Here is a 19,316-nt window from a genome sequence, read left to right as displayed (position 1 = left end):
CCTGTGTTGGAACAATTACCATTATAAACTATTGTCTTTCAATTTGTGTTTTTTTGCAATAAATGTTATTTGTTACTTTGATTATTATTTTCCTTTGTTTCCTTTATCATCTTTGGCTTCTAATTTTTCTGTATCAACTAATACCGCACTAGAAAAGTTGCCTTCACAAATCTAAAACGCAACCCTACAGAAAACATAATTTTGTATTTGATCCCAGACCACACATGTTCTAATTTTACTGATCTGATATTTTCCATAGATGTTAATTATTTAGAATAATAAAACTTGGTGATATTACTTCTGGTCATTTTCAGCTGTGTAAATGAACATTTTGTTTGGACACAATTGTTAAGGACATTTTTATTACCTCGCTGTGACTTATTGCTTACTTTCATATCAGGGATATAGCTGGGTGTGTTGGAAATGTTATCCACAGCTTTATGACTCCAAAGTTAAACAGTGTCTGGCACTACAGAGTTGATACAACACTTTGCATTTGTCCCACAAATAAAGTACACTTTAATAGATCTTGGAATAAAATTAAGTTTCACATTTTGATGTGTTAAGTAAATGTTCCTGTGCTGAGATAATCTTAAAAATGTGCCCCTGCTGTGTCTGACCATGTAGAGACATGGTCCAATCATACCACATCTCCTGGGCAGGGGAGGACACACAAGAGTATACAGACAAAACAGCATGGAATCGTGGCTGCTGCTTTCTGTGAGGTTAAACATTTCACTTCCTGTTTAAAAACTTGTTTTAGCTCACAGAATTATTTGTGATCCCCTGCTGTAATGTCTGTATACTCTTTTGCTTCCCCCCTGCCCAGGAGATGTGGTATGATCAGACCATATCCCTGTATGGTCAGACACAGCCATTACACAGTACACAGCAGGGGCACATTTATAAGATTATGTCGGCATACAGAATTTTTTTTAAACCCATCCAATTATAAACTTATTTTTATTCTAAGATCCATGAATTAAAATGTACTTTGTGGGAAAACCCCTTTAAGCGGCATGCATCTCTTAATGAATTTAGTGCCTTCTACTCCTGTTAGTCCGGTGGGCGTAGTGTGATTGTGCACTTCACCAGTCTTGATTAATCGCCACAAATGTGTTTGTACAACCTGGTGGTGAATTTAGCATAATGTAGACCTAGAACTCTAAGACCTCTTTCTTCTTAGTTTATGGTGATGTATTCCATTCCTGGAAGCCATTGTAGATGACTTTTAATTACATTTTTGGCCTATAGAAATAAGGCGGGGTACCAGCCAGAATAACCATTTAGAGGAGCAGCTCCTCCTCTTTAACTTCTTCTAGGTCATTTGAATGTGACTTATGCTGACTTAGCTTTTCTAAATTATGCAAAATTGTCCATTACCATCCTGGTAACTGCGTGGTACGGAGGCCTATATCTTTTAGACAGGTTCCCCTTAGAAGTGTGATATTTAGCATAAATTTGTTTTTTACGTTTTTTTTTTGTCCTAACACTTTTGTTTGTTCCATACAGTCAATACTTTTATTAGCTATGCTGAAAGTCTGCCACAATTTTCTTAATGGGTTGTGTCATAAAGGCCACTTCTAAACTTATTTTCTAAGATTTTTGGACTTGCTGTATATTCATGTAGGGCCACAAAAGCGCAAACACAGCATTCATATAAAAGTCTTAATTTTCCATGACTGTGTCTCTGTTTTATAAGTCTTTTATAAATGGGCTGAAAAACATATAAAATGACGTCCATAAAATTTAACTACCTAACTAACCATCTGTAGGTTATAGTTTGTTACAGCTGTTTGTTAAGCATTGTGTTCATCAGATGATGTCTGGGCAGTTATATTTGTTTTGAATTTTTTATCACTGGTACAGAGGGCAAATAACCAATATAATAGGGGTAATGTACAATGTCAAACTCCCTATTACATCCTCCTATGTGGTTACTATGGTTTGCTCTGGTGTGTGGGTGCTGTTAAAGGGAATCTGTCACCCCCCCTGAGCGATATCAGACCTCTACGGGGGACGCCAAGCAAACCCCTCCTATCTGCTTACTATTCCCCTAAATGTCTGTAACAGACCCTGTGACGCACCCTGCTCTGCCTCCCTTCCCGCGCATGTGCAAAGCGCCACTCCCATGGAGCGCGCTTTGTTTCCCTCAGGCCCCGTTTGGCTGCGTACTGTGCCGCAGCCTTGTATTGTGCAAGTGGCGGTGAGTCACTGAGACTTCCGCTCCGCTTGCAGTACGTAGCCAAATGGGGCCGGAGGGAAACAAAGCGGGAGGGGAGGCAGAGCAGGGCACGTCACAGAGCCCTGTGACTTGCAGGGGAGGGGGGAATATGGTAATTTAGCACAGAAGCTGTGATTTAGGGGAATAGTAAGCAGATAGGAGGGGTTTGCTTGGCGTCCCCCGCCAAGCCTCTGGAAAAAAGACTTTATAAAACCAGATTTCTCTGCAATCAGACCTCTACTATGGGCCATACAGGTATGTATAGATTTACTTTTCTATACCCTGTATGCCCATAGTAGAGGTCTGATATCTCCCAGGGGGGTGACAGATTCCCTTTAAGGTGTTCAGTATTTGTAGTTTTAGTTTAGAAAACTTGTATATGAGGAAGAACTATTTCTGGCAATGAAATGGCTTGTATGCCTGCATTTTTCTTCTCTGCGGGCTCTAAAGGAAAACTTTCAGTCGTCTGTGAGATAGTAAGTGAAGACTAGCTGATATTACTTCTCCAGGCGATGGCTTTTTTTTCTTCTATGTAACACATGTACCCAAAGATACAGATACTAGTTAGATGCAGGAGTGCAAGTGTTCACATTTAGATAAAAAAGAATGAAATAAAAAACTTTCACATTCAATATAACACAGTATGAAAACTACAAATAAAGGTACGAGTCAATTCAAAAAGGGAGAGGAACAGAGGCTTCCTGATTAGGGAAAATACTGTAGATAACATGTAATATGTGTTATGCACTATGCAGAGAGACCCAGCAGGACTGGCACCAAACCAGTAAAGGTGTAGCCACAGACGCACTTGGCGCAAGCTGCCCAGCTAGGCGAGCCGTTGAGGGCCAGGAAAACTCTTCACCCGGCTCGCAGTAAATTGAAGGGGGACTTTGGCAGAGCCCTTCCCAGGCCCACTGTAGCCGGACAGCTGGCATCTGGTGACGCGGTCGGTGTCTAGTCAAGGACCAGGTGAGTACCTCTGCAAGAACCCCAGGGAGTGTAACCAGAAGAGAAAATGAGAAAACCCCTGAAAAGATAGCAACACTACTGCTAGCACCACTTACCACCACAGCACATAGGAACTGCAATAAACAGCACAGGACTGAGCAGGGAACAGGGCTAAATAGCCCGCCTAATTATCAGGTGTTGAATACCGCCCAATCATCCCCAGACAACCACACCCTGCTAGCTTGCACAGCAGAATGCACAAAATCCCACCACTGCCTAATACCAGACACAGCAGCGTCCTGCATTGCCTGGCAACCTGGGAAACCAGTAAGAGACACTGTATCCCGCGTCCTCACCCATCCTTCAACACCAGATTGGGATGGTTTCCCTGCACGCGTAGTAGCTCTGACTCCAGGGTCAGGACAATGGCGGTGCCTGTGATCAAAGTAGCATAGCACCAGACCAGATCCATTCCCAGGTGGGAGCACAGAACCACGATTCCTAACAATAAGTAGCAATGGGTACAGACCTTATATATATTTTGTAACACACGCGTCATCAAATACCAAAAGAATGATCCAATATGGCAAGAATGGAAAAAGATAAATCCGAACAATTCAGGCAGCCACCCTTACTTCTAGCACACAGACAGAAGCAGTAGCATGAAGCTCATTATACCACAGTACTGAGCTGCGTAGCAGTGAATTCAACACTAAAGTGAAATACTGTTGCTAGAAGCTGCAGCATGGGGTGGCTATCCCTCACTGTGCGCAGTACTCTGCACTCCTCCTCCTTGTTCACCTCCTCTACAAAGTTTAATAGGACCTAGAACCTGAGACTTCAATTAGTTGGCAGTCCATCTTGCTTTGAACAAGACTGACTTCAACTGCTTTACAGAGTGGACGATGAATTCAAGGGGCACAAGGAGAGCGAAATGGTTCATTGCTGAAGAAAGAAGCAATTTTTTTAAGATATTTCACAATTTTTGTTTTATTTACTTGTATTATTGATTTATGTAAAATATTCAAATGACAGTGACCAGTTAAACAGTTTATCACAAAAATTATTTTCACATGCATTTATGGGGAGAATATATTTGAGTGTCCTCTGCTCAAGACCCTCTTGTGTTAGTGTGCCAATAACTCTGAAGGACTTAACATAATTTTAGTTGTATTATTATAATTAAATTTTAATAAACAAAATATCAACTGTTCTCCAGAGTTTTAGGTATTACTTCATCCTGTTCTCCACCCCATTAGATCTATAACCTGTATGAAATTGTTAAGATCCTAGAAGAACTGTTTATTATGAAAAGATAATTTCATTATACCTATTCATGATTCAGACCTCCAAAATTTGAAACCCCAGGAAATAAAGGTAACCTTACAGGGTTGAGGTATTGCCCAATAAAAGTAAAGGTTCAGTCCATACTAAACAGAATTGGGCAGAATATTATACAGTGGCTTGCGACAGTATTCACCCCCTTGGCTTTTTACCTATTTTGTTGCCTTACAACCTGTGTTTAAATATTTCTGTTATCCAATTTGTGTGTGATGCATCCGCACTAAATAGTATAAGTTGGTGAAGTGAGAAAAATATAGGTGACGCGCCCCTGGGCCTGTGTCGCGCTGCGTTGCGCACGCGGGAGCTTACCCGGAGCCGGATCTCTTGAGGGTTGTAGTCTCGTGGCGGTGACCCGGTCCGTGCCCAGGGAGTCAAACTGAGCGGCGATGTAACAGCGGTAGATGTAGGACGACTACGCCACCCGTTGAATGCAGCTATGGAGCTGCCGCTGCAGGACAGTCCGCTGAGGCCGGTGGATGGATGGTGCAGCGTAGATGGTATAACCCCCAACGGGAGGGGTATGGCCTCAGGGCAGCAGATGTGGATGATGGGGGTAGCAGGAACCACTCAGAGACGGTGCGGTGTAATTCAGGGTCTTTACTGGTAACAACGATAGACCCTCCCGGAGTACTTGCTAGTGAACGGGGCCTGGTCAGTCCTTGAGCAGATGGGATCTCCCCTGGCCAGGCGGAGTTGTAGGCCTCCCAAACTGACTGTACTCTTCTGGCTACCTTGCTAGAAGCGGATATAAGTAGCCCACGTCCCTGAGTGTACCGTGTGGTGCTCACCCGTATGGCCGGTGACTCGGGGCCTTCTAACGGCTTCCGCTCCACGATGGCGGTGCTGGTCCCACGCGTGTGACCGTGCCTTCGGGTTTCTGGGCCTGAGGACCTGAAATCCCCTGCCGGTCGGCTTCTGCTGCTGGGTAAGAGTTAGTCCTCACAGCCTCGGACGCCGGGTCCGGTAAGAAAGCTTCTCAGTCAGGGCGAGCTCTGCAGCTGCCAGCCCCTGACTCGTAGTAGTATTGCTCCCACTGAGCTTCTGCTGTTTTCTCCTATGCTGCTTCTCTGTCTCTACTCTCCTTGACTCACTAACCCTGCCTCAGCCCAGGGTTTATACAGGGGAAGTCCTTCCCCTCCCAAGACTGGGCAGGAGGTGTGGCATGCACAGGATCCCTGACCAAAGGACCTCCCACCTGCTCTCAGACATAACATTACATTACTGTGGAAAACCAGACCCCTGGGGTGCCACATTCCCCCCTAGTGAAATTTAGTACTCCGGGACTAAACATATTTTAGAAAAAAAACATAACAAGATATAACAACAATAATAGTACAATAAGAAGAAACACATAAAGGTGGTCACGGCATGTCCGTAACCGGGTGTAGTCTTTGAAGAAAGCAAGGTGTCCATTTCACCAAAACAGGGAGACGTAACCAGGTAGGGGTCTGTCCTACCCCGAGTCCTTAACAGTCTCTAGTCCATCCTGGGTTACGCTCCAACTATGTACAAGGATTCCCGGTAAATCCACCAAGGATTCCTAAAAATAACTGGAAACACAAAATTATACACAAGCAACAATACACAGATAAACATAAATAAAACAATTTATACACTTCAAATCCTCCAGCGTGCGGGTAACTGGCCTCTAGTGGCCCTAGTGGACCTACGGAGCTGACTGTCTGGCCCTGAACTACAGGGTGTAGGAGCTGTCAAGGGTAAACTGGGCAGCTGTCTACCGGCTCTTTGTCTCACTAGGGGTACGGCAGGCTCACTATAAGCAGAGGGTTGATCCAACTGTTCTGCTTGTGTGGAGTCTTCTGCCTCCTGGACCGGCTGTTCTTCCAGCTCTACCTGTTGCTCCGTAGGTGCTTGGGATGCTGGTTGGAGGAAGGTGAGTACGGGTACCACAACTGCACCATTGACTTGAGTCCAAGACCGAGGGAAGTCCCCGAGCACAGTACTAACCATATCTTCCCTTTCCTCTACGGGTCGATGGTCTTCTTGTTCCTCTTCAGGGTTCCTCAGTTGTTCGGGACACTTCTTCAGGTGGTCCCGGGATACAATGGCTGTGGTTTCCCCTCCGTCTTTACTGATGGTACAAACCTTCGGGTTCTCGTGGCTTGAGGGCAGTACGGTGTACGGGTCCTTCTCCCACTGGTCATCCAACTTGTGGAGCCGTCTCTTCCTCTTCAAGACCTGCTCTCCGGGTACCAGGGGAACAGCGGGAGCATACTGGTTGTAAGTTTTCTCTTGTCTTTCCCTAGCCTGACAGAGACTTCGCTCCACGCTCTCCTGTACTCTCCGGTACTGCTGCTGCCTCTCTGTGTCCCAGTCTGTTTCTGGTGAAGTGTCCTCGGGTGTCAGGACTCCCATTTCCAGGTCAACAGGTAACTTACCAGGTCTTGCCCTCATTAGGTAAGCCGGGGTACAGTTGGTGGAACCTACCGGGATGTGGTTGTATAGGTCCACCAGATCGGGCAACTTCTCAGGCCACAGAATGCGTTCTTCCAGGGGCAACGTTTTTAGAAGATCCATTACCACCTGGTTCATTTTCTCACAAAGTCCATTAGTTTGCGGATGGTAGGGTGTCGTCCTTATCTTCCGGCAGCCATACAGATTGCAGAATTCCTGGAAGACCTCCGCTTCAAAGGCAGGTCCCTGGTCCGTCAGCACTTGGTCCGGGTACCCGTGTGGACGGCAAAAGTGCTGCTGGAAGGCTCTAGCTGCTGTTTGAGCCGTTAAGTCCTTGACGGGGACGACAACCAGAAACCGGGAGTAATGATCCACGATGGTTAACGCGTAGACGTAGCCACTTCTGCTTGGGGTCAGTTTTACATGATCCAAGGCTACCAGTTCCAATGGTTGCTGGGTGACGATGGACTGCAGGGGAGTCTTCTGGCTGGCACGGTCCTTCCTTCTCAGGTTGCACGGGCCACAGTCTCTGCACCACTTCTCGATGGTTCCCCTCATGCCTACCCAGTGGAACCGCTCGCGCAGCAGGAACTCCAGCTTCTTCCACCCGAAGTGTCCAGCTCCGTCGTGGTATGCCTCCATCACCATGGCTGCGTCTCTTCGTGGCACCACTACTTGCCAGAGTAATTCATGCGTCCGGGAGTTAACCATTCTGCGGCACAACTTCCCTTTGTAAAGGAACAGTCGACTCTTCTCTGCCCATAGTTGTTTGGCTTCCTCCGGAGCGTCTGGTTCAAGGCGAGCCTCCGGCCGAGTCAGCATCTCCTTCACCTGTCGGACGGCAGGGTCGCTGTCTTGCGTTTCCGCCCAGTTGTAGTGGGGTAAGGGGTTCAACGTAGCAGCCTGCTTACTCCTTACCCGGTGGGAATACTGGATAGTCCCATGACGGTGGAATGCAGGGAGTTCAACTTCTTCCAGTCCCTCCGGATCTTCTCCTCCGTCCGGCAGGTTGGGCATCCTGGACAGGGCGTCCGCGTTGGTATTGGAGCGTCCTGCCCGGTATTTGATTGTGAACTCGTAGTTGGACAGACGGGCCATCCACCTCTGCTCCAGGGCACCGAGTCTTGCCGTGTCCAGGTGTGTCAACGGGTTGTTATCCGTGTACACGGTGAACCGGGAAGAAGCGAGGTAATGCTTAAAGCGCTCGGTGACTGCCCATACTACGGCCAGGAACTCTAACTTAAATGAGCTGTAATTCTCGGGGTTCCTTTCGGTGGGTCGCAGTTTTCGGCTGGCGTAGGCAATTACTCGTTCCTTCCCCTGCTGGATCTGGGACAGTACGGCTCCTAGCCCGATGTTACTGGCGTCAGTGTAGAGGATAAAGGGCTGGCTATAATCCGGGTACGCCAGGATTTCGTCCCCCGTGAGGGCCATCTTCAGCTGGCGGAAGGACTCTTCTTCCAGCTCCTCCCATTTGAAGGGCGGCTTCTGGTTCTTGGCCTTCCGGGACTGGCCTATCTGGAGGTCCTGCATAGGTGCTGCCTTTTTGGTGAAACCGGGAATAAACCTTCGGTAGTAGCCTACCAACCCGAGGAACTGCCGCACTTCTTTTACGCTGGAGGGGCTTGGCCATTCCTTAATTGCGGTGATCTTATCAGGGTCGGGAGCCACTCCGTCAGCGCTCACCACGTGTCCCAGGTACTGCACCTTTGGTTTCAGGAGGTGACACTTGGAGGGTTTCACCTTTAGGCCGTAACTTGCCAGAGCTTCGAACACTTCCGCCAGGTGTTTCAGGTGGTCCTCATACGTCTTGGAATATACGATGACATCGTCCAGGTACAACAGGACCGTCTCGAAGTTTCTGTGGCCCAGACAACACTCCATTAGTCGTTGGAAGGTTCCCGGTGCGTTGCAGAGTCCGAACGGCATGCAGGTGAACTCGCTAAGTCCCATCGGGGTGGTGAATGCGGTCTTCTCCTGGTCCGCCTCTGCTACAGGAACCTGCCAGTACCCGCTAGTGAGATCCAAGGTAGAGAAGAAGTTAGCAGATCTTAAAGCAGCCAATGACTCCTCTATCCTTGGTAAGGGGTACGCATCCTTGTGTGTGATACGATTGATTTTCCGGTAATCTACACACATCCTCATGGTGTTGTCTTTCTTTCGGACTAAGACTAGTGGAGCTGCCCAGGGGCTACAGCTATCCCTGATCACCCCAGCCTCCTTCATGTCTCTAAGCATCCCCTTGGCGTGTTGGTAGTGCGCAGGAGGTACGGGTCGATACCTCTCTTTTATAGGAGGATGGTCTCCCGTGGGGATGTGGTGTTCTACCCCCTTGACTCGCCCGAAGTCTAACGGGTGTTTACTGAACACTCTCTCGTACTCCTGAACCACCCGATAGACTCCTTGTTTCTGGTGTGCGGGAGTGGAGTCAGTACCCAGATGTAGTTGCTGACACCAGTCCTCCATGTTTTTCTTAGAGCCGTTACCTTCCTCCGGGTGAGATGGAGGCAAGGGTTCCACAGATTGTATAGAATTTTGGTTAATGGTATATAATTTGGCTAGCGTGGCATACCGGGGCAGGTACACTTCCCTCTCCCCGATATTTATTATGCGAACGGGCACCCTCCCATGGCGTACATCAACCACCCCCCGTGCTGTCAAAATGGTGGGCCTACTGTCCAAGTAAACTGGTTCTACCATTGCCTGGTAATCTCTACCTCTCAGACCAATAGCTGCCCGGCACCAAATCATCATTTCACTTTTTGGGGGCATGGCAATAGGAAAAGGGTTACACATTCTTACGCTACCAATCTCACCGCCGGAGAGTTCCACCTGTTGCCGTCGCATCAGTGCCCGGATCTCTTTCTGGAGCACCCGCTACTCGCCGGAGCTGGCGTTCTTGGCAACCTGCTGTAAAAGGAAAATCACCTCTGCAAGACAATTTTCAATTACATTAGTTCCTAGAGTTATTTTTGGGTGACTCTCATGTTTGTCAATATCTACAATGATCAGTCCCTGTGCTGCCAGTTCGACTCTACCGATTTTGATGGTCACCTCTTTAAATCCGATCTGTGGCACGGGCTGGCCATTGCTGGCGATGATACTCCAGTCGTCGTCAGGGTAGCGGGTAATATCCGAGTCATTCCAGTACTGCTTAAAGAGCACGTACGGGATGGTGGTGACCTGTGACCCGGTGTCCAGTAGGGCACTCATGGGAATGCCATCCAGTACCACAGGCAAGACTGGACGTCCTCCCACATATCTGTCGCGCCAGCTCGATGGGCCTGGTGATCTTTTTCCTGGGGGTTGGCCCTCTACCCCAGGTTGTGCCCGTTTAAAGAACAGTACCTTGCCATATGTCCAGGTTGATTGCAGCGGCGGCAGATGGGTCGTCCGTCCTCGCTGTATCGGTCACTGGGTCTTCCTCTGGCCGGTGGGTCCTCCTTGGTCGACGCCACGGGATGTCCTCCGGTCCGGATGCCAGCTGGATCTTCCCTGGGGTGGAAGCCTGTAAAGACTGCACAGTTCGGGTTAGCGCAGCAACGCTCTTAGCTAGCTCTTGGACCTGATGGTGTAGGTCTGGAGCCGGGTCATTGTCCAAAGCCTGCGCATCAGCTCCCACAGGCCCTGCCGACAAGGGCGCCGCCTCCTGGTGGTAAGTGATAGCAGGGCGCTTGTGGGTCACAACGCCACCCGGTGCCGGTTCTCGGAGCACCCGGATGGCTCTGTCCTTGAACTGTGCAAAGCCCAGATGGGGATCCTGTAAGGCCATTGCCCGCAACTGGGTTCGGTGGGTATTACAATACAGTCCCTCTATAAACTGTTCGGTCAACAGCCTGTCCTCGTTTCCCACCCCATCAGGGTCGGTCTGCTTAATGGCCCTCAGGGCCTCTTGTAGGTTTAGTGCATAGTCCCTTATACTCTCATGCGCTCGCTGCTTGCACCCGTAGAATCTAAGCTTAATCTCGGCTGAGGTGCGGGTATCAAAGGTGTCCTTCAGCCGGGTTAGTATCCCTGCGACAGTCTTCCTCCCAGGTGGCCAGGATTTTACTTCCCTTTTGGCTGCCCCGGTTAGTTGGGCCACCAGGATGCTCACTTTTTGCTCTTCTGTGAGGGGGTACACCTGGAAGAGGCTATCCAGCTTTTCTCTAAAGTCATGCAGGGTATGTGACTACCCTGAGTACTGGGGTAGCCAAGCTGCTCCCGGGATATAGGGCATGGTGAAGGGCATAACTGCAGCAGCGGTAGCGCTGGCGGGGGTTGAGGCAGTGAAGCTCTCCTCCGTATCCGACATCTTCCTCCCCCCTAGTGGACCGTGGCCTACCTTGCGATGATCCTGTTCCGTAGGCCGCGGCTCCGCAGTGGATCGTCAGGGTTGAGGACCTTCCGTCGCGCTCCTGTGACGTCGGCGTCTGCTGGGCTCCTTCCAGGACCTTACGCAACGTCCGGACGTGAGGCGGGGCTTCAGTTCTCGCGCGCTTTCGGAGTCCACGCCCCTCTTCTTCCCGCGCGGCGTCCTCAAGATGGCGTCCAATGGCGGGAAAACTCCACGGATGGCGGGAAGAAGGCAGAAGATGGCGCCGGATGGCGGGAAACTTCACCGATGGCGGGAAGAAGGCTGAAGATGGCGCTGGATGGCGGGAATCTTCACCACAGGTAAGTTTGAAAAGTCTCTTTTTCAGGCACGCAGTACCCGGTGGTTGCGGGCACGAAATCCTGCCGACTACGCCAAAGTTGACGCGCCCCTGGGCCTGTGTCGCGCTGCGTTGCGCACGCGGGAGCTTACCTGGAGCCGGATCTCTTGAGGGTTGTAGTCTCGTGGCGGTGACCCGGTCCGTGCCCAGGGAGTCAAACTGAGCGGCGATGTAACAGCGGTAGATGTAGGACGACTACGCCACCCGTTGAATGCAGCTATGGAGCTGCCGCTGCAGGACAGTCCGCTGAGGCCGGTGGATGGATGGTGCAGCGTAGATGGTATAACCCCCAACGGGAGGGGTATGGCCTCAGGGCAGCAGATGTGGATGATGGGGGTAGCAGGAACCACTCAGAGACGGTGCGGTGTAATTCAGGGTCTTTACTGGTAACAACGATAGACCCTCCCGGAGTACTTGCTAGTGAACGGGGCCTGGTCAGTCCTTGAGCAGATGGGATCTCCCCTGGCCAGGCGGAGTTGTAGGCCTCCCAAACTGACTGTACTCTTCTGGCTACCTTGCTAGAAGCGGATATAAGTAGCCCACGTCCCTGAGTGTACCGTGTGGTGCTCACCCGTATGGCCGGTGACTCGGGGCCTTCTAACGGCTTCCGCTCCACGATGGCGGTGCTGGTCCCACGCGTGTGACCGTGCCTTCGGGTTTCTGGGCCTGAGGACCTGAAATCCCCTGCCGGTCGGCTTCTGCTGCTGGGTAAGAGTTAGTCCCCACAGCCTCGGACGCCGGGTCCGGTAAGAAAGCTTCTCAGTCAGGGCGAGCTCTGCAGCTGCCAGCCCCTGACTCGTAGTAGTATTGCTCCCACTGAGCTTCTGCTGTTTTCTCCTATGCTGCTTCTCTGTCTCTACTCTCCTTGACTCACTAACCCTGCCTCAGCCCAGGGTTTATACAGGGGAAGTCCTTCCCCTCCCAAGACTGGGCAGGAGGTGTGGCATGCACAGGATCCCTGACCAAAGGACCTCCCACCTGCTCTCAGACATAACATTACATTACTGTGGAAAACCAGACCCCTGGGGTGCCACATAGGCATAAATTAAAGTTATGGGATCAAATAACTAAAAATTGGCATGTGCATATGTCTTCACCCCTTTTGCGATGAAGCCCTAAAAATTTCTAGTGCAAGCAATTACCTTAATAAGTCACATGCTTAGTGAAAGGAAGTCCACGTGTGTGCAATTTAAGTGTCACATGTCTGTCAGTATATACACTTTACCTTTTCTGAAAGGCCACAGAGGCTACAACGCCATTAAGTAAGAGGCACCACAAAAACAAACAATATCATGAAGACCAAGGAGATCTCAACAACTTTGTCCCTGACTTGTTTGGAGAAGTACAAGTCAGGGTTGGGTTTAAAAAAAATAAGTAAAAATCCCAATCTCTGATGATCTCCCGGAGCACCATCAAATTCATTATCAAATGGAAAGAAGATGGTACCACAGCAAATCTGCCAAGAGAGGGCTGCCCACCAAAATTCTCAGCCCGGGCAAGGAGGGCATTAATCAGAGGCACAGCACAGAGACCAAAGGTAACTCTGAAGGAGCTGCGGAGTTCCTAAGCAGAGACTGGAGTATCTGTCCATACAACCACAATAAGCCATACACTCCATAGAGGTGGCCTTTATAGAAGAGTTGGCAGAAAAAAAGCCTTTACCTACACACAAATTGTATGGCGCATTTTGAGTTTGACAAAAGATTTGGTAGACTCCCCAAAAATATGGCTAATCACCCCAAGAACACCATCCCCACAGTGAAACATGGTGGTTGCAATATCATACTGTGGAAATGTTTGTCGGCAACATGGACAGGGAAAATGGTCAGAGTCGAGGGGAAGATGCATGGTGCGAAATACAGTGATATTCTTGCGCACAACTTGTTTCAGTCTGTCAGTAATTTGAGACTAGGAGATAGGTTCACGTTCCAACAAGATAAAGATCTAAAGCATTACTTGAGTGGTTTAAGGAGAAGCATGTAAATGTTTTGCAGTGGCCTAGTCAAAGCCCAGACCTTAATCCATTTGAGAATCTGTGGTCAGACTTGAAGATTGCTGTTCACTAGAGGAAACAATCTACCTTGAAGGAGGTGGAGCAGTTTTACCTTGAGGAATGGGCAAAAATCCCAGTGTCCAGATGTGAAAAGCTCATTGAGACTTATCCAAATTGACTTGCAGCTGTAATTGCCACAAAAAGAGGCTCTACAAAGTACTGACTTTAGGGGGTATGAATAGTTATGCACACTGAAGTTTTCAGTTATTCTGTCCTATTTGTTCTTTGCTTAACAATAAAATGAAAACCAAATGTTCACAGTTATAGACATGTTCTTTACATGTCAGAGGCAAAGCAATATTTTTCCAGCACACAGAGTAGTTGCATTTTGTGCTGCCTTTTTTTTTTTTTTAAAGCACCGGTCTATTTTCCCCGCTGTTTTAGGGGTGACAGCCTGGCTTCTGTCCACATTAGTCCACTTAAAAACCCGTTTAGTGCCCTATGCAAAGAGTAGTCCAAACATTTCCTACTGCTTGCTACCAAGCACGCACCAGGCCATTTTACCCACTATTTTGGCTTTGACAGCTAGCTTGGCTTGTGCCACCAACATCTGAAAATCTGTCAACAAAACCCCAAATACAAAAAAAGCCTGTTAAGGGACATGGATGTGGTGTTGTCAGTGGTGCTCGAGAAGCAGGGCCGGCGTCAGTACCCGGGCAAGTGCCGGGGCCCTGGACCATCAGGGGGCCCACTTGTTATCGGGGCCCAGGCTGCTTCCCTGGCATCTGTGCAGGTCCGCCGGTGCTGTTCAAGCCCTGCTCTGCTTCATGCAGCAGCAGCAGTGTGCGGTCAGTGTGCTGCTGCTCCACCAATCAGGCCCAGTGCTGTCACTTTCAAGACATGGCCGCGCGCTGTGCGCAGTGTGGCTGTGTCTGGTAGTAATGACATGCAGGGGCGACACTGCACCTTTAATTGTGCTTGTGTGTCGCACCTGCCGTGTCATTACTACCAGACACAGCTACACAGCGCACAGCGCGTGGCCATGTCTTGAAAGTGACAGCACTGGGCCTGATTGGTGGAGCAGCAGCACACTGATCGCACTCTGCTGCTGCATGAAGTGTGTGTGCGTGTCTGCGTATTGTGTGTGTGTGCGTGTCTGCGTATTGTGTGTGTGTGTGTGCGTGTCTGCGTATTGTGTGTGTGTGCGTGTCTGCGTATTGTGTGTGTGTCTGCGTATTGTGTGTGTGTGCGTGTCTGCATATTGTGTGTGTGTGCGTGTCTGCGTATTGTGTGTGTGTGTGCGTGTCTGCGTATTGTGTGTGTGTGTGCGTGTCTGCGTATTGTGTGTGTGTGTGCGTGTCTGCGTATTGTGTGTGTGCGTGTCTGCGTATTGTGTGTGTGCGTGTCTGCGTATTGTGTGTGTGTGTGTGCGTGTCTGCATATTGTGTGTGTGTGTGCGTGTCTGCGTATTGTGTGTGTGTGTGCGTGTCTGCGTATTGTGTGTGTGTGTGCGTGTCTGCGTATTGTGTGTGTGCGTGCGTGTCTGCGTACTGTGTGTGCGTGCATGTTTGCATATGTGAAAGATGAGGTGGCAGGCTGGGCCCTGTGTTGTATACCTATATTTCTTCACCGTATCTGTGCATCATGAATCGTGGTATGTGCTAAAGGGGCCCACTGAGACTCTTTCGCCCGGGGCACAGAGAAACCTGGAGCCGTCCCTGGCGAGAAGGCACTCAGTCTGTGTCAGGTCAGAAGAAGCTTGATGCATCCACTATGTTCCTGGAAAAATTTCCCGGTCTGGAGCGTAAACGTTTGTGGAAGCCAGAAGAGCGAGAGCAGATTCGGTCTTGGATAGCAGACAAGGCCTCTACACATTTGCCAAGCAGCAACAAATCTTCCACGACCACACAGTCTACTGTGTCAACCATGACTCAGCCCATATGGTTAATTTTTACAAACCCTATGCACATTGTACAGTGGACAAATCTGGAATATACAGTGATCCTACCAAACAAATATTTGTCATTGGAGGCCCTTGTTAACAGGTTGTGCCATATTCAATAGAAATTTACACTGACTGTTTATGACCAACTGATGGCCCTCTGAAAACTTGAATTGAGGGCCACAACTACTACAGTACTCCATCGTAGATAATGTTTGTCAAGGGAGGGCCTTGTCATGGAATCTTCCTGCACCTATGACACAGCCCCCAGGAGTAATTTTTGGAAATACGATGCACATTCCGCAAAGGACCAAGTAGTAAAGTATCAAGAAGTCTTCTTTTCCTATTTAATCTGGTGAATATTGACAATCAAAATCTCTGAGCCTTTTGGAGAAGCTTCTCCAACTCATCCTGGAGGGGGGGCGCCATATATCCTTTGTTCATTGACTTGCACAAGTGATATTTTTGAGCTCGTCATCCATTTAACTAGTGCAGCTTTATTTTTCCGGTTCACAGAGTGAAGCCAAACCTGAGGATCGCAGGCCGCACTCACTGTTACCTTCTAGTACTCCATGTCTCTTGGCCTTTTTCTCTGTAGTCTCTGCCCTTAAATGAGTTAAATAATAGTGAGGGCCCTACAATATGAATAAGTGAGGGCACTCTCAAATGTACAGTAGAGGCACATCCAAAATTTCTAGAGGAGGGCACTTCAAAATGTATGTTACAGGGCCACACGAGGGCTCTCACAAAGCTCAGCTTTCCTCACTACTGCAGGGCCTCTGAACATTTGAATTTAGGGCCGCAGTATCACTTGGTGGTGGAGGAGGAGGAGGGTCAAGCCCAATGCTACAATGGGCACATTGTAAACTGCTATGGAATTTGTATTCCACTATCTGTGTGTCAATGATGGAGGGACCGCCAAAATGTGTAAGTAACAGCTGTCCCTCCAAAACTCATGTTACAGAGCCACCTGAGGCCTCTCAGGTCAAAGATCAACATACCTACTGGTACGTTCTAGCTGTGCTTGTAAAGTGCTGGGAAATAGCGAACTAAAAATGATGTATGACAGAGGGACCTACAAAATGTGTAAGTCAGGGCCCTCCCTATTGTAAAAGGCGAAAAAAAGCCACAACAGTATGTGTGAACACACACTAAAAGGGATATTTTTGGGGTTTCTCTGGTTTATTTAGTCTTATATACAAGTGAAATGGAATGCAGGAAAAACTGTTTCTTAACCTTTTTGGCCTGTTAAATGCAATTTAGGTTAGGTTTGGTAGTTGCTCTTGTGTGTCTGTAAAAGTGGCGGAATACTGTAACAAACTTATTCCCAGAAACCATATGAGTCAGAAATGCATGCAGGCACATTCTCCAGGCTCTTTCCATTCTGTTTCATCCTTTTGCTCAGGCCCCCAGACCTCTTTTGTAGGATTCAGTAGAAAATTGCTCGCATTTCCCATCGACTTACATTGTACTCGCTATTTGGAACGAATACGTGATTGTTACAAAGTACTCGTTACAAGTATAGCGGTTACGAATATTACGGTACTCGCTTATCACTAGTAACTTAACTTTTACCAAAATTTTCACATGCCATAAGTTCTGCTGTGGGGGGCATGTTCGGATAACCCCACCGATTTGCTGAAACTAAGGAGCACTGCTCTTCCCCGACATTGAAGACAGACGTAATAGATGGAGTCTGTCTTAAGTCTAGGAGGAGAGCAGTACTTGACTTGTGCTCCATTGTTATGGCAATCAATGAAGGTCTCACAACTCAGATCTTCACCCATCAAAACTTCTGACTGGTCTCTATAGAATGTCAAAAGTTTGTAACAGTACACTTATACTGCTCTGCTCTGTTAATGTGGTTTATATTGTGTTATTTCCTGAAGGGTGCCTTTATGTTCAATTCATTTATGTAGCACCAGCCATGTATGCAAAATTTCATTCATTATACCAATCCCTGTCTTTTGTGGACTCCACTATCAAACTTCTCTCACATACGAAGCCAGTTGTCCAATGAGTGTTTTTGTAACACGCTGAGTTACAAAACCAGCGTCATGCCAAGGTGACAGCAGAAACAAACAGGTTTCTTTGTATCATTTAATTAGGGTGATGGTTAAAGGGTCCATCTGGTGTAATGGGAGATGAGGCTCATTTGGAATAATAAGCAAAGAGACTAAATAGTGTTTTGCACAGCAAAGCCTTAATGATGGTCTCCAGCCAAAACTTGAGAACTCCGATTTGGCTAGAGATAAAACTTGTAAGCCCCATCCAAATTGAATTAGTTTCTCCAATATACTTTCCATAACAGCAGATAAGGGGAGATATGGTAGGGCCAATTATCATCCAAATAAAAGACAATGCAGCTAAACTAAAAGTAAACAGATTGTGGCGTTTGTTCTGTTTCTTTTGTTCTGTTAGTTGTGATCTAATTTTTATAAAATGACATTGAATTCATGGCCATCAATACCAGAGAGAGTCTATCAACAAAACATGGTATTCTGGGTTATTAAAAAAGGTCTTTTTAAACTCCATTTACCTTCACAGTAGCACCTAGCAATACAATATTATCTTAGTATTCTGTAGAAACATATAGATGTTTGTACCTTTCCAGACAAGTTACTATATGTTTTAACTGCTTCACCACCCAGTTTGTTTTCACCTTCCTAACCAGGCCAATTTTTTTGTCAATTCTGACCAGTGTCACTTTGAGGTAATAACTCTGGGACAATTCAACGGATGCCACTGATTCTCAGATTGTTTCTTCATGACACATTGTATTTCATATTAGTGGTAAACGTAGGACAATATTTTTTGCTTTTATTTGTGAAAATATCAGAAATTTGGCAAAACTTTAGCAATTTTCAAGCTTTGAATTTTCATGCCCATAAACCTTTCACAGTGTGTCAGAAGTGCCAGACAGTCACCCTGTCGTTGGTTGCAGGAGATCTCTACGTTTTGGCATTACAGACATCTTCTTAGAGGCTGCCTCTAGCACCCAGCGGCTATCTTCCTCGGGCTAATGAACTCCCTGGTCTGGGTGTATAAATACCTGATGTGTATGAGAGGGAGGTGTGGGCGATATTCATTACTACTTTTGAAGGCTTTAGGAAGAGCAGTACTTCGTCCTCTCTGGAGCTTGAGGACGTGTGTGCATTTGTCTGGAGTCGTCTAAAGCTAAGCAATTTCCCCCTGTTTGTGTACCCTTGTTGTCTACAGTGTTTATTAGAGACAAACTAGTGCTCATCTCCTCCCTTCCCTATCCATACGCCAGGAAAAGACAGGGCGAGGCACGTGTGTGGTGATTGGTGAAGAGCCAATACAGGGACATTAGGGGAGACAGGGTGATGCTAGATCAACCTAGGAGGTCTCCACTTCCCCCTTTCCCTAGAGTCTGGGCTCACTTTCCCTCTTCCCTTTGTGTTGCACTAAGTCTTTCCCAAACCTCGCATGACATTATCGCCGGCTGAGCACATTTTGAAAAGGGGAAAAAAAAAAAAGACTGACACTTTTCTTTTTTTTTCAGTGTGTTTTTGGGCGTGGACCTTTTTTTTTTTTTTTTTTTCCTTTTGTCCCTTTGTATGGGTTCAGTTGCAGAGCGGCTGCACAGGCTGTCTCTGGAGGTGAATGACCTCCACTGTGAGGTTCAACAGAAGCATCAGCGGCTACATGTCGCCAATGTTGGGGGCCTCTGCAGGTAGGGATTGCCCAGCCTGAACCCAAGGTTGCCCTACCGGACAGGTTTTCAGGAGGTAG

General features: G+C 48.0%; 1 protein-coding gene across 1 annotated transcript in view; it reads left to right on the top strand.

Annotated features, from left to right (window-relative positions):
• ATP10B (ATPase phospholipid transporting 10B (putative)) overlaps nucleotides 1-19,316 on the top strand; it is a 666,536-nt gene that overhangs the window by 387,536 nt on the left and 259,684 nt on the right. The window lies entirely within an intron of this gene.

This window comes from Phyllobates terribilis, unplaced genomic scaffold (genome assembly GCF_046119375.1).
Source record: "Phyllobates terribilis strain yellow unplaced genomic scaffold, ASM4611937v1 Scaffold_10__3_contigs__length_209671492, whole genome shotgun sequence".
Classification (NCBI taxonomy): domain Eukaryota; kingdom Metazoa; phylum Chordata; class Amphibia; order Anura; family Dendrobatidae; genus Phyllobates; species Phyllobates terribilis.
The sequence above is the reverse complement of the archived record's forward strand: the minus strand, read 5'-3'. Positions and strand labels throughout refer to the sequence as shown.